This window comes from Cynocephalus volans, chromosome 11, assembly GCF_027409185.1.
Source record: "Cynocephalus volans isolate mCynVol1 chromosome 11, mCynVol1.pri, whole genome shotgun sequence".
NCBI lineage: Eukaryota > Metazoa > Chordata > Mammalia > Dermoptera > Cynocephalidae > Cynocephalus > Cynocephalus volans.
This window is the reverse complement of record NC_084470.1, coordinates 16,778,637-16,790,516: the sequence shown is the minus strand read 5'-3', so window position 1 is coordinate 16,790,516 and position 11,880 is coordinate 16,778,637.

Here is an 11,880-nt window from a genome sequence, read left to right as displayed (position 1 = left end):
TCTTGATTACTGTATCTTTATAGTAAGTCTTGAAGTTGGGTAGGGTCAGTCCTCCAAATTTTATTTTTCTTTAACATTGAATTGACTATTTTGGGTTCTTTGCCTCTCCATATAAACTTTAGAATCATTTTGCCAAATCCACAAAATAACTTGCTGCGATTTTAACTGGGATTGCATTCAATCTATAGATCAAATTAGGAAGAACTGATATCTTGACAATATTGAGTCATTCTAGTCACAAACCTGAAATATCTACTTATTTAGTTATGTAGTTTTTCTTATCTAGATTTTGTACATATTTTGTTAGATTTATACCTCAGTATTTCATATGTAGGAGCACTAATATAAATGGTGTTGTGTTTTCTATTTCAAATTCCACTTGTTCATTGCTGGCATAGGAAAGCAATTGACTTTTGTGTATTAACTTTATATCCTGAAACCTTTCTATTATCAATTAGTTCTAAAAGTTGTTGGGGTTTTTAGTTTCGTTGTTGATTCTTTTGGATTTTCTACATAGATGACCATGTCGTCTGCAACAAACAGTTTTATTTCTGTATACCTTTCATACCCTTTTCTTGTCTTATTACATTAGCTAGGACTTCCAACATCATGTTTAAGAGCAGTAATGAGAAGGAACCTCTTGTCTTATTCCTGATCTTATTGGGAAAGTATTGAGTTTCTCACCATTAAGTATGATGTTGGCTGTGTGTTTTTTGTAGATATTCTTTATGAAGTTGAGGCAATTTCCTCTCTATTCCTAGTTTACTGAGAGTTGTTTTGTTTTTTGTTGATTTTTTCTCAATGTCTTTGTCTGGTTTTGGTATTAGGGTAATTCTGGTCTCGTGGAATGAGTTAGGAAGTATTCCCTCTGCTTTTATCTTCTGAAAGAGATTTCAGAGAATTGGTATAAGTTGTTCCATAAATATTTGGTAGAATTCACCAGTAAACCCATTTGGGCCTGGAGGTTTCTGCTTCAGAAGGTTAGTTAATAATTTAATTTTTTAATACTTGTAGGCCTATTCAGATTGTCTGTTTCTTCTTGTGTAAATTTTGGCAGATTGTGTCTTTCAAGGAATTGGTCCATTTCATCCAGGTTATCAAATTTGTGGGCATAGAGTTGTTCATAGTATTCATTGATTATCCTTCTAATGTCCATGGGATCTGTAGTGATGTCTCCTCTTTCTGTAGTGATGTTAGTATTTTGTGTCTGCTCTCTTTTTTTCTTAGTCTGGATAGAGGCTTATTGATTTTATTGATCTTTTTGAGGAACCAGCTTTTGCTTTTGTTGATTTTCTCTGTTAAGTTTCTGGTTCTGATTTCATTGATTTCTTCTGTAGTTTTTATTATTACTTTTCTTCTGCTTACTTCGGATTTATAATTTTTTTTTTTTTCCTTTTTTTGACCGGTAAGGGGATCGCAACCCTTGGCGCGGTGTCATCCGCACCGCGCTCAGCCAGTGAGCGCCCCGGCCATCCCTATATAGGATCCGAACCCGCAGCGGGAGCACCGCTGTGCTCCCAGCGCCACACTCTCCCGAGTGAGCCACGGGGTCGGCCCTTACTTCAGATTTAATTTGCTCTCCTTTTTCTAGTTTCCTAAGGTGTAAGCTTAGATGATTGATTATTTTTTTATTTGATTGATTGATTGATTGGCTCTTGGCTGATGGATAGGAGGATCAGAATCCATGACCTTAGTGTTAAAACACCACGCTCTCACCAACTAAGCAAACTGGCTAGCCCAAGATGATGATTTCGGATCTTTCTTCTTTTCTAATGTATGCACTTAACACTATAAATTTCCCCTTTAGCACTGCTTTTACAACATCACGTACATTTTCATAAGTTGTGTTTTTATTTTCACTTAGTTTAAAATATTTTTACATTTCTCTTGAGATTTCTTCTTTGCCCCATATGTTATTTAGCAGGGTATTATTTAATCTCCAAATATTTTTGGATTTAAGAGCTATCTTTGTGTTACTGATTTCTAAGTTAATTCCATTGTGATTTGAGAGCAGACATTGTATGATTTCTATTCTTTAAAATTTGTTATGATGCGTTTTATTACCCAATATGTGGTCTATCTTAGTGACTGTTTCACAGGAGCTTGAGTAGATTATGTATTCTTCTGTTGTTGAATGAGATAACCTATATATATCCATTATATCCAGCTGATTGATGGTGTTGTTGAGTTCAGCTATGTCAACTAATTTTCTGCCTGCTGGATCTATCCATTTCTGACAGAAAGATATTGAAGTTTCCAATTATAATGGTGAATTTGTCTATTTTTCCTTACAGTTTTCAGTTTTTCCTTCATGTATTTTGATGCTCTATTTTTAGGTGTATATATATCAAGGATGTTATGTCTTCTTTGATAATTGACCCCTTTATCATTATGTAATGCCTCTCTTTATCCCTGATAACCTTTCTTACTTGAAAATCTGCTCTATCTAAAATTAATATAGGTACTTATGCTTTCTTTTGATTAGATATATTTTTCTCCATCAATTTACTTTTAACCTATATGTGTCTTTATATTTAAAATGGATTTCTTGTAAACAACATATAGTTGGGTTTTATTTTTTGATATGCTCTGACAATCTCTGTCTTTTAATTGGTGCATTTAGGCTATTGATGTTCAAAGTGATTACTGGTAGTGTGATACCTTATAATAACAAAATAATTCTAATTCTTCCCTCCTGTCCCTCGTATCATTGCTGTCATTCATTTCACTTAAACACAAGCATATATAAGAAAAAATATATAAATACATAAGCATACATAATCTAATACATCGTTACTATTATTATGTTAGCAAACTCTTATCTGTTAGATCAATTAAAATTTTTTAAAAAAGTTTTAGTTTTACATTCGCTCATTACTTTTCTGATGTTTTTCCTTTCTTTATGAAGATACAAGTTTCTGACCTATGTCATTTCCTTCTCTCTAAAGAACTTTTAACATTTCTCGTAAGGCAGGTCTACTGGCAACAAATTTCCTCAATTCTTGTTTGTCTGAGAAAGTCTTTATTTCTCTGTCACTTTTGAAAGATAATTTTGCAGGGTACAGAATTCTGGGTTGGTGAGTTTTCTTCTCTCAACCTTTATACATTTTATTCTACTCTCTTCTTGTTTGAATGGTCTCTGAGGAGAAGTAAAATGTAATTCTTATCTTTGCTCCTCTATATGGAAGGTGTTTTTTCCCTGACTTCTTTTAGAATTTTTTCTTTATCTTTGGTTTTCTTTTAAAAATTATGTACTTAGGGGTAGTTTTTCTGGCATTTATTCTGCTTGGAGTTCTCTGAGCTTCCTGGATCTGTTGTTTCATGTTTAACATCAATTTTGGGGAAACTCTCAGTCATCATTGGTTTGTGTGTTTGTTTGTTTTGGTGGCTGGCCAGTACAGGGATCTGAACCCCTGAGTTGACGTTATCAGCACCATGCTCTAACCAAGTGAGCTGACTGGGCAGCTCTCAGTCATTATTCTATCAAATATTTCTGCTATTTCTTTCTCTCTTTCTTTTCTTTCTGGTGTTCCCATTGCACATATTTATGCCTTTTGTAATAGTCCCATAGTTATTGTACATCCTGTTCTGTTTTTTTTCCCCCCAGTCTTTTTTCTGTTTGTTTTTCAGTTTTGGAGGTTTCTATTGAGATATCCTCAAGCTCAGAGATTCTTTCCTTAGCCATGTTCAGTCTACTAATAAGCCCATTTAAGGCATTCTTTATTTCTATTATAGTGTTTTTGATCTCTAGTATTTCTTTTTGTTTTTTTCTTAGAATTTCTATATCTCTGGTTACATTGCCCATTCTTACTTGCATGTTGTCTACTTTATCCCTTAGCATATTAATCATAGTTGTTTTAAATTAGTCTGATAGTTCTAACATCCTTGCCATATCTGGGTCTGGTTCTGATACTTGCTCTGTCTCTTCAACTGTTTTTTGCCTTTTAGTAGGTAATTTTTTCTTGAAAGCCAGACATGATGTACTAGGTAAAAGAAACTGCTTTAAGTAGGCCTTCAGTAATGTGAGGATAAGGCTTGAGGAGAGGGAAAATGTTCTATAGTCCTGTGACTAGATCTCAGTCTTTCGGTGAGCATGTGACTCTGGATTTTGAACTTCATGTATGTGTCTTGGTTCCCCCCCCCACCTTAAGGAGGACAGGATAACTAGAATGACCTAGAGTTGGGAATTCCTCATCTCCCATGTCAGCTAGGATCTGATAAAACCCCAGCAGGTTAGGCTCTGATTAAACAGTTTGTCCTGAGGGCAGACCTCTCTTGTTAGGAAGAACAGAATGCTCTGGTGTATCTCAAAATGGTTCCTTTTCCTTTCCCCCTGCTGGAAGCATCAGGGGATTTTTCTCTGATATTCTGTGAAAGTTGGCTGGTTAGCTCAATTGGTTAGAGTGTAGTGCTGGTATTCACTGTGAGACCTTGTAGAGCTCCTGGAGGTAAAATTCACAAAAGTGGGGCATTGGGGGAGCTCCCTATGACTCAGTTCTTCTGGAGTTTTCGTTTCGTCTTGGTTTTTGGCAGCTGGCCAGTATAGGGATCCGAACCCTTGACCTTGGTGTTATCAGCACCAAGCTCTAAGCAACTGAACTAACTGGGCAGCCCTCTCTGGAGTTTTAATCTCAGACTTGTCCACACTTGTCACAGAATTGCCTCCAGCAATATGTCAATTGCAGTTCAGGCTTTCCTATCCCAGCACTAGTTCCCATGGAGGTTTCTGCTTTGGAAAGTTGTGATTCTCTGCATTTGCCTGTTGGTCTCCCCAGTTTGTGGGGGAGCAATTTGCCCTGTGACATCACTTCTTTTACAGGTCTTAGAAGAGTTATTGGTTTTTTTCAGCTTGTCCAGCTTTTTATTGTTAGGATGGAGTGGCACCTTCCAAGCTTCTCACATGCTGGACCAGAAACTGTCTTGTTTATCTTTTAGAATTTGCCTTAAGTGTCTTCCTCCAGGGAGCCTTCCCTGACTTTCAGTCTGGGTTAGGTGCCTCTATTACATGTTTCCATGTTTCCATATTCCTTTTTGTTTCTCATTGCTTTTCTGCTTCTGTGTTGTGACTGTCCATTCACCTGTCAGAGTCCCCCTTTAGATTGTTAGCTCTGTGTGGAAAGGACTCTGTCTGTCTTACTCATTACTGTATTCCCAGTGCCATCCACCAGTGCCTGCCATATAGTAGTGTTGGGTGAATAAATGAATGGATGAAATAGGTTATTACCTATAATTACAAGTAAACTTGAAACAGCTGTTTAATATTATAATTCATTCATTCATTCATTCGTTCAACCACATGCCAGGTACTGGGTTAAAACTGACTAGGAAGAGCTACAGAAATATGGAAACGTGTATAATGCAATCTAATGAAAGAAAAAAACCCAGTATGAACTTGTATGTACACCATGATTATAACACTATAAAATATGTAGGAGGCAGCCTGATATTGTGCGGTAGGTTTAAGGTTTTCTATTTTTAGTTAAAGACTCTTTCTTCAAAACAAATCTCAGAAGCCCTAAATATAAAACAGAAAAAGCAGAGATTTTTTGTTTGATAGAGGGGTGGGGGCCAGAGCCTGTCCACTGTCCTCTTCCGCTTCTGCTCTTCTCTCTGTCCCTGCACCACCACACTCCCAGGCTGGAAGGCAGACACTGTGGCGTCTTCACAGAGGATTATTTGAACATCCCCAAAATAGACTTCTGGTTAAACACTGCAGTTTAAAAACATCCATTTTTCTCTGATCTCTTCCAAAATGCCACTAAAATGACAGCAAAGAAACCAAAAAGACTGAAGTCCACAGGACAGAGGGCATCGGTGAAGAATCCATGTCAACTCATTTTTTGGAACAGGGACGCGGGCTGGATGAGTGGTAACTAACCCAGCAGAGCTAAAAAGAAAAGCTGAAACCCTAGTGCCTATAGTTGGAGAGCAGTTAAAAGGAAAGCTAGTCATGGCACAGAATCCCTAAAATGACCCTGAAGTTGGAGGTACTTGGTTCTTCTGAAAGAGAAGGTAAGAGATGGGGCTGAAAATGGGAGATTTAAGAAAAGTCATTTGAAGAAGCAGTCAGACCCCTGGATTCCTTCCTCCTCTCTCAACAGCCTCTCTCTCAGCCCCACAGAAGTCACGTTTACTCTCTGGGAAAAGTGAGCCACACGCTCCAGACTCAGGGACACAGGCCAGCCAAGGGTGGCAGGGACACTTCACTGAAAGAGAATTAACCGATTGGCTTAGGGTTGGACACGTGATCCGCATTGGGTCAATTGAGTCCATTCTTGCATTTTTTTATTCTAAAGCTGGGAGAGAAAAGCAGAGTTAGAAGCCACATCTTCCTCTTCCCATAGAGAAAACCCATCTAAAATAGAAAAGAATGAAGTCAAGCACAGAAATACCCAGTATCCTTCGGTCTTAGTCTGCTCAGGCTTAATACAGGGATTTATTTCCTCATATTTTGGAGGCTGGAAATCCGAGATCCAGGTGTTGGCAGGTTTGTTTGCATTTCGAGGACTCTCCTTGGTTTGCACAGGCTGTCTTCTCCCGGGGTCCTCACATGGCTTTCTCTCTGTGCAGGTCTGTGACTTTATCTCTTCTTATAAGGACACCAGTCAGATTGGATTAGGACCCATCCTAATGAATTCATTTTACCTTCATTACCTCTTCAAAGGCTCTACCTCTAAATTATAGTCATATTCTGAGGTAAGGTGGGTTAGAACTTCAAAACATGAATTTTGAGGGGACACAATTCAGCCCATAACACCTAATATGGACAGCAAATAAGTAGCTTTTGAAATACCACAAGCTGTTTCAAATTTAGCTTCTGCCGCTGACACCCAAAGAGCTCTGACTTACTACTCACGTGCTCTTGGGTATTGCCTTGTGGACGTGACAGTTTCCATGAACTGTTATTTCAATCTGCACCGCCGTTCGTCTTTTCCCGTGTTTACGTTCCTTAAGACGGGAAGTAGATCATAGTTTGCACAGCCTATGGAGCCAAATGACCAGACCAGCAGAGCTCTCTACTCATGAGCTGCCTGATCTTGGTGAAGTTCTCTGTGCTTCAGTTTCCCATCTGTTGTGAAAGTTTTCAGAATCAAAACAGAATTGTTTGTGTTAACACCCCAGACAAACAGCCAGGGCAGGGCCACGAAGCGGGGGTTCTCAGGCACTCATGCCTGATGTCAAGAACTACCAGAAAGGATTCTGTAAAGCCACAATCTTGCTCAGAGGCCAATGCAACCTTAATAGAAAAGAAATACTCTGCAGGGACATCTGCCCAGAAACTGCCTGTCCAACCTTGGACTGGCATCACCCTTGTTATTGATCCTTGTAGGCAAGGATGATTACCCCCAAACAATTACATAATCCTCCATGATTGAAAAAATAATACTTCGTTGTCTTTTACCTCCCTGAATTCACACGTAGTTTACTATGGCACGCATATTCCCATTGCAATGCCCTATTCCCAAATAAATATTTTCTTTTAGAGAGATCTGTTTGCTTTTAAGTTGACACTGTAAAACTGGGATGATGATAATAGCAGGCATTCATGGGGCTCTTGTGAAGATTACATGGGTAGTGAACGTGAAGCACTTAAAACAGGGGCTGGCATATGGTGAGTGTTACGCAAGTGTGTGCTATTATTTATTTATTCAGTAGTCTCTATAGGGAATAACTATGTGCCAGGTACACGGTAGACACTTAGTAAATATTTATCAATTCTCCCTCGGAAACGTATGTGTTACAATAAGTGGTTCTTAAAGTTATATTCAAATCCTCATTAATCAGTATATTGTTATCACATTCTCTTTGTCTAGTTGCTATAAACAGCTGTAGCTCTGAAGCACCGATCTTAAATGCTCTAAGCAATTTGATACAATAAAAAAGTGGCACAAAAGTCTTAGGCTCTCTGGGCGCTGCCTTCTTTATTTACAAAGCGAGGCTGGACTATGTCATCCTTATCTTTAGCTCTAACATTCTAATTACTTCTTTTTGGAAAAACACCTCATGTGAACTGCTCAGATCCTTTAAAAGTTACGTTTCTCCTCCTTTCCTACTTCAAGTATAATGGTAATTATAGCGTTTGGTATATCTGAAACATTAGATGCATTCCTCAGCATCAGTTATAGGAATGAAAAATAAATTATTAAAATTTAGCAAAGATTAGTATCAGTTACCTTTTAATAAGCTGAGCATTTTATTTTCTAATGAGTATCCTATCCCCTCTCCCGGCCCCCCAAAACTGATATGGTATGAAAAGAATAAAAAATGCTATTTTATTTTACTGATTTTAACTCCTTGGTCATCGTTTCTTCAGAATAAGTGTTTTGAGCCCTGATCTTGTAAATTAGCTGGTTAGTCAGTCTGCAGTTGTACGTCTCTGGCACTGCTGGGAGTGGAGGGGTTGGGGGTGGTGCAGAAGAATTAAAGTGTATGATGTCTGCTCTGGACGAGGCTCCCGTCTGTGCTGTGAACACTCGCACAGAGCACTCAGGAGCAGGAGCACCTGCCCTCTCCAATATGTGCAAAGTAACACCACGTTCCTTCTTGCATCAACAAAAATGTAGTAATTGCTCCCTTTGCTCCTGGGGATCTGTGTGAACAAGACCAAGTTCTAGTCCTTGTGGAGTTGACATTTTAGTTAAATACATATCTCTGGATAAAAGAATAAGGGCCTGTGACAGGGGCAGGGATGGGATTAGCACCGAGGAGCAGGGTGCAGGGCCTGCAGGTAGGGCAGTTCTCCAGTGCCTAACTGTGGATCTGCAAGATCGTAACTGCTCTGAGAAGCAGGTGAACCTTGTGTATCTGACATGCTGAGCAGATCATTTTTTAACAACCTCCCCTCTATACAACATTATTTCTAGTAATGATCATGAAATGAAATGAATAATAATAGTGGACTGAAAAGAAACGTGAGATCTTTCTTTTACTGAACTTTGCCTATATAATCACGCCAATAAGTAAATAATTAATAAAATTAGTTATTACACTATCAAAAAAGGAGGGAAAGTAATGGATTAATACTTTTTAATTACATTGTTTTTCAAATGAAAGAGGAAAAACGTATACCTACATATTAATCTGCCACAGAAATGAATAATAACCTCATAATTTAATAGAAATTAAATTTAAAAAGCCATTAAAAAAGAATCGGTTTCAGTTATTAAAGTTATTCAAATGCAGTAAAATATTTCATGTCTGAATCAAAACTCGTACTTACCAATCCAGAATATTACACCTTGTAGTTTATACTGTTTCATTATTTAAAATTTTAATCAAAACAAAAACTCCAAGTGAGTTTTTATGAGAGAATTAAATTGAATGAGAGACAATTGAAGTAGCTAAAGTCCTGTCACAGCCACTGTACGGCCATCACTTACTTCAAATCTAGTGTTTCAGCGCAGAAGCAGATAGCTGCACATGGGCTGGGGACAGGAAGCGCGCCCAAAGCAGCCGGGAATGGGAAAGACTGCGCCGCTAGGAACTCGGCTTTCAAACAAGGCTCATGTAGATATATCCATTTATGTCGGGGCTTCTCTGATTTAACTTCCATATAGAATACACTTTTTATTTTAAAACAAGCAATAAAATATGCTAATTTATTTCTTATAAAACGGAATAGTGACTGCATGAATTTTTTAGAGCTTATACCAACCAAAAATTTGGGTGGTGGGGGGAAGAGTGTTTTACATTGATTTGACATTGTGTGACTACAGTAAAAGCAGACCAACTTTTAGTCTGTTTTATTATTATTCAAAGATTCTCTGCTGACAACGCACCCCTTACTGCCTGGGACCCCTCCCGTCACTTCTCTTGGTATACAAATGCCACATAAATGAGGAAAAATAACATAAGAACGACAACTTAAAGTCATATGTATTTAGCCCTTGTGGACATAGCCCTACATGGGAACTTCAGGAAACCCCCATGAACACTCAGGATCTTGCAGCAGAGTAAAGAGTCACCCAGAGTTGCTTTTCCTGAGTTCTTAACTGATGGCATAAGCTAGCTATCTAATGGGTGAATGCGAAGTAGGAGTTGGGGTGTGTATGCCTGCAGGTGTGTGCACATGGGGTGAGGGTAGGGAGGGCAGGGAAGAGCACTGGGAATAAACTAAGATGAATTTGTGCCCTCTCCTGGAAACAGTGGAAAATTTTGTTTTTAAAATTAATGTGGATTTAAATAGCTTCTCTTTTCAAGTTCAAAATACCTCTTAGATAACATTTAATTCTTACTTTCAGTTTCCCTGTGAGTTTCGCAAGAGATTCCTATTACCAGTTTAGTAAGGAGGAAATTGTGGTAGGCACATTCAGTGATTTTTTTCCCCAGGGTGAATTTACAGATCAATAGATGAGTTGTAGACACTCCAATAAGAAAGGAAAGGAATCAGACTAAGTCAATAAGAAGCAACTATTTTAAGCTATTATTTAGGAGTGTAATTTGACAATATCTGGTGAAGGTGAAGACGGATGGTCCAGCCATTGTGCTTCTAGATGCACACCCAAGAGAAATCTCCTGCGTGTGCACTCGGAGGCACGTATGAGCGGGTGCTGACAGTTTGAGTTGATTGGTCCTCAGCCACTGTTTTCTACTCAACGCTACTAGTGACCCTCCAGGAAGATCACCTTCTTTTGAACTGCAGAGAGGTGGTTTTGGTCATTGTTGTCGAGAAGCTCCTGGAACTCCATTTCTGCAGAAGCCATGCTTTGTCATGTTCCTCCTGCTCAGCCAGCTGGGCCCATTGCCAGCTGCTCCAGGTCTCCCAGGTCACCCTTGGCACAGCTGAAGATCACACTACCTCACGCCTCACACTGCAGGCCTCTTCCCTCCTACCTTGAGCCTTTCCTGTGACCAGGTAAAAGACCCACTGGGACCACTGAAAGCTTGACGGGGCCCAGAAGCCTGCAGGCTGCAGGCAGAAAGGGGGTATCCATGGCTTGTGGCTGTTCCCTGACTCGCCTTGTGATCTGAGGCTCACACGTGGGCAGTGCCACTGTGGCTTCCCCATAGCTGCCCAGGGGGATGGGGGGCCAGGGAACGATTCCAGAAGGTCGGGAAGTTAATACCCAGTGAAGCAAATTTTAACCACTGAGAGGCAGAGGATAGAAGAGAACTCGTGGAAAATTCTTCTTTTCTTTTCCCCCAAAGGACTCTTCCAAGAAATGTTTCCATGTGTTCTCTCTACAAAACTTCCACGTGACCAGGCAGCCAGTTGTGCTCTATAGGGAAGCAGAGGCCAGCTCAATAATAAACCACTTTCTCTTGCCTCCTTTCCTTCCTGACTCATTGCCCTGTCCCCATTAACTCTTGCTTCCTTGGTTGGCACCCATCTAGTAAAGCTTTAGAATGCAAATTTTGCCTCAGACTATAATTTCTAGGGAATCCAGACTCAGACAAAGAATGTTTACTAAAGAAAAATTGTCACAATGCTCAGATGTTGTTTAATGATTACAAAAAGTAATTAAACCATTAGTACAAAAAACAAAAAAGAAGAAAAAGAAAAAACGAATCTCAAAGCTGGAAACTAGAGTTAAAACAATCAAGGACTCAGTGCAAAGAATAGTCCATGACTTAGAAGGTTTCACTTCTTTCTCTGCGTTCATTTGCAAGCTGTCCCATAAGCAGTATATTTTGAATGGTTACAGTATTATAAAAAGCTTTGAGCTCTTTAAAAAATGCGTAACTACATGGATGCCAATGATTAGTCTAGAGAAGAAAAACAGTATTCAGAAGAGTAATAGTTGTTTCAGGTATAACTTTTATACATTTTATTTTGTAAAATTGGCCAGAGTTTCAGAAGTTCTTCTAAGTGTTCTGAGGTGACCTGGGATTAAAAATTACTAAAGCTCATTAGTTAGTTTTCTCTTCTTTTAGATAAGG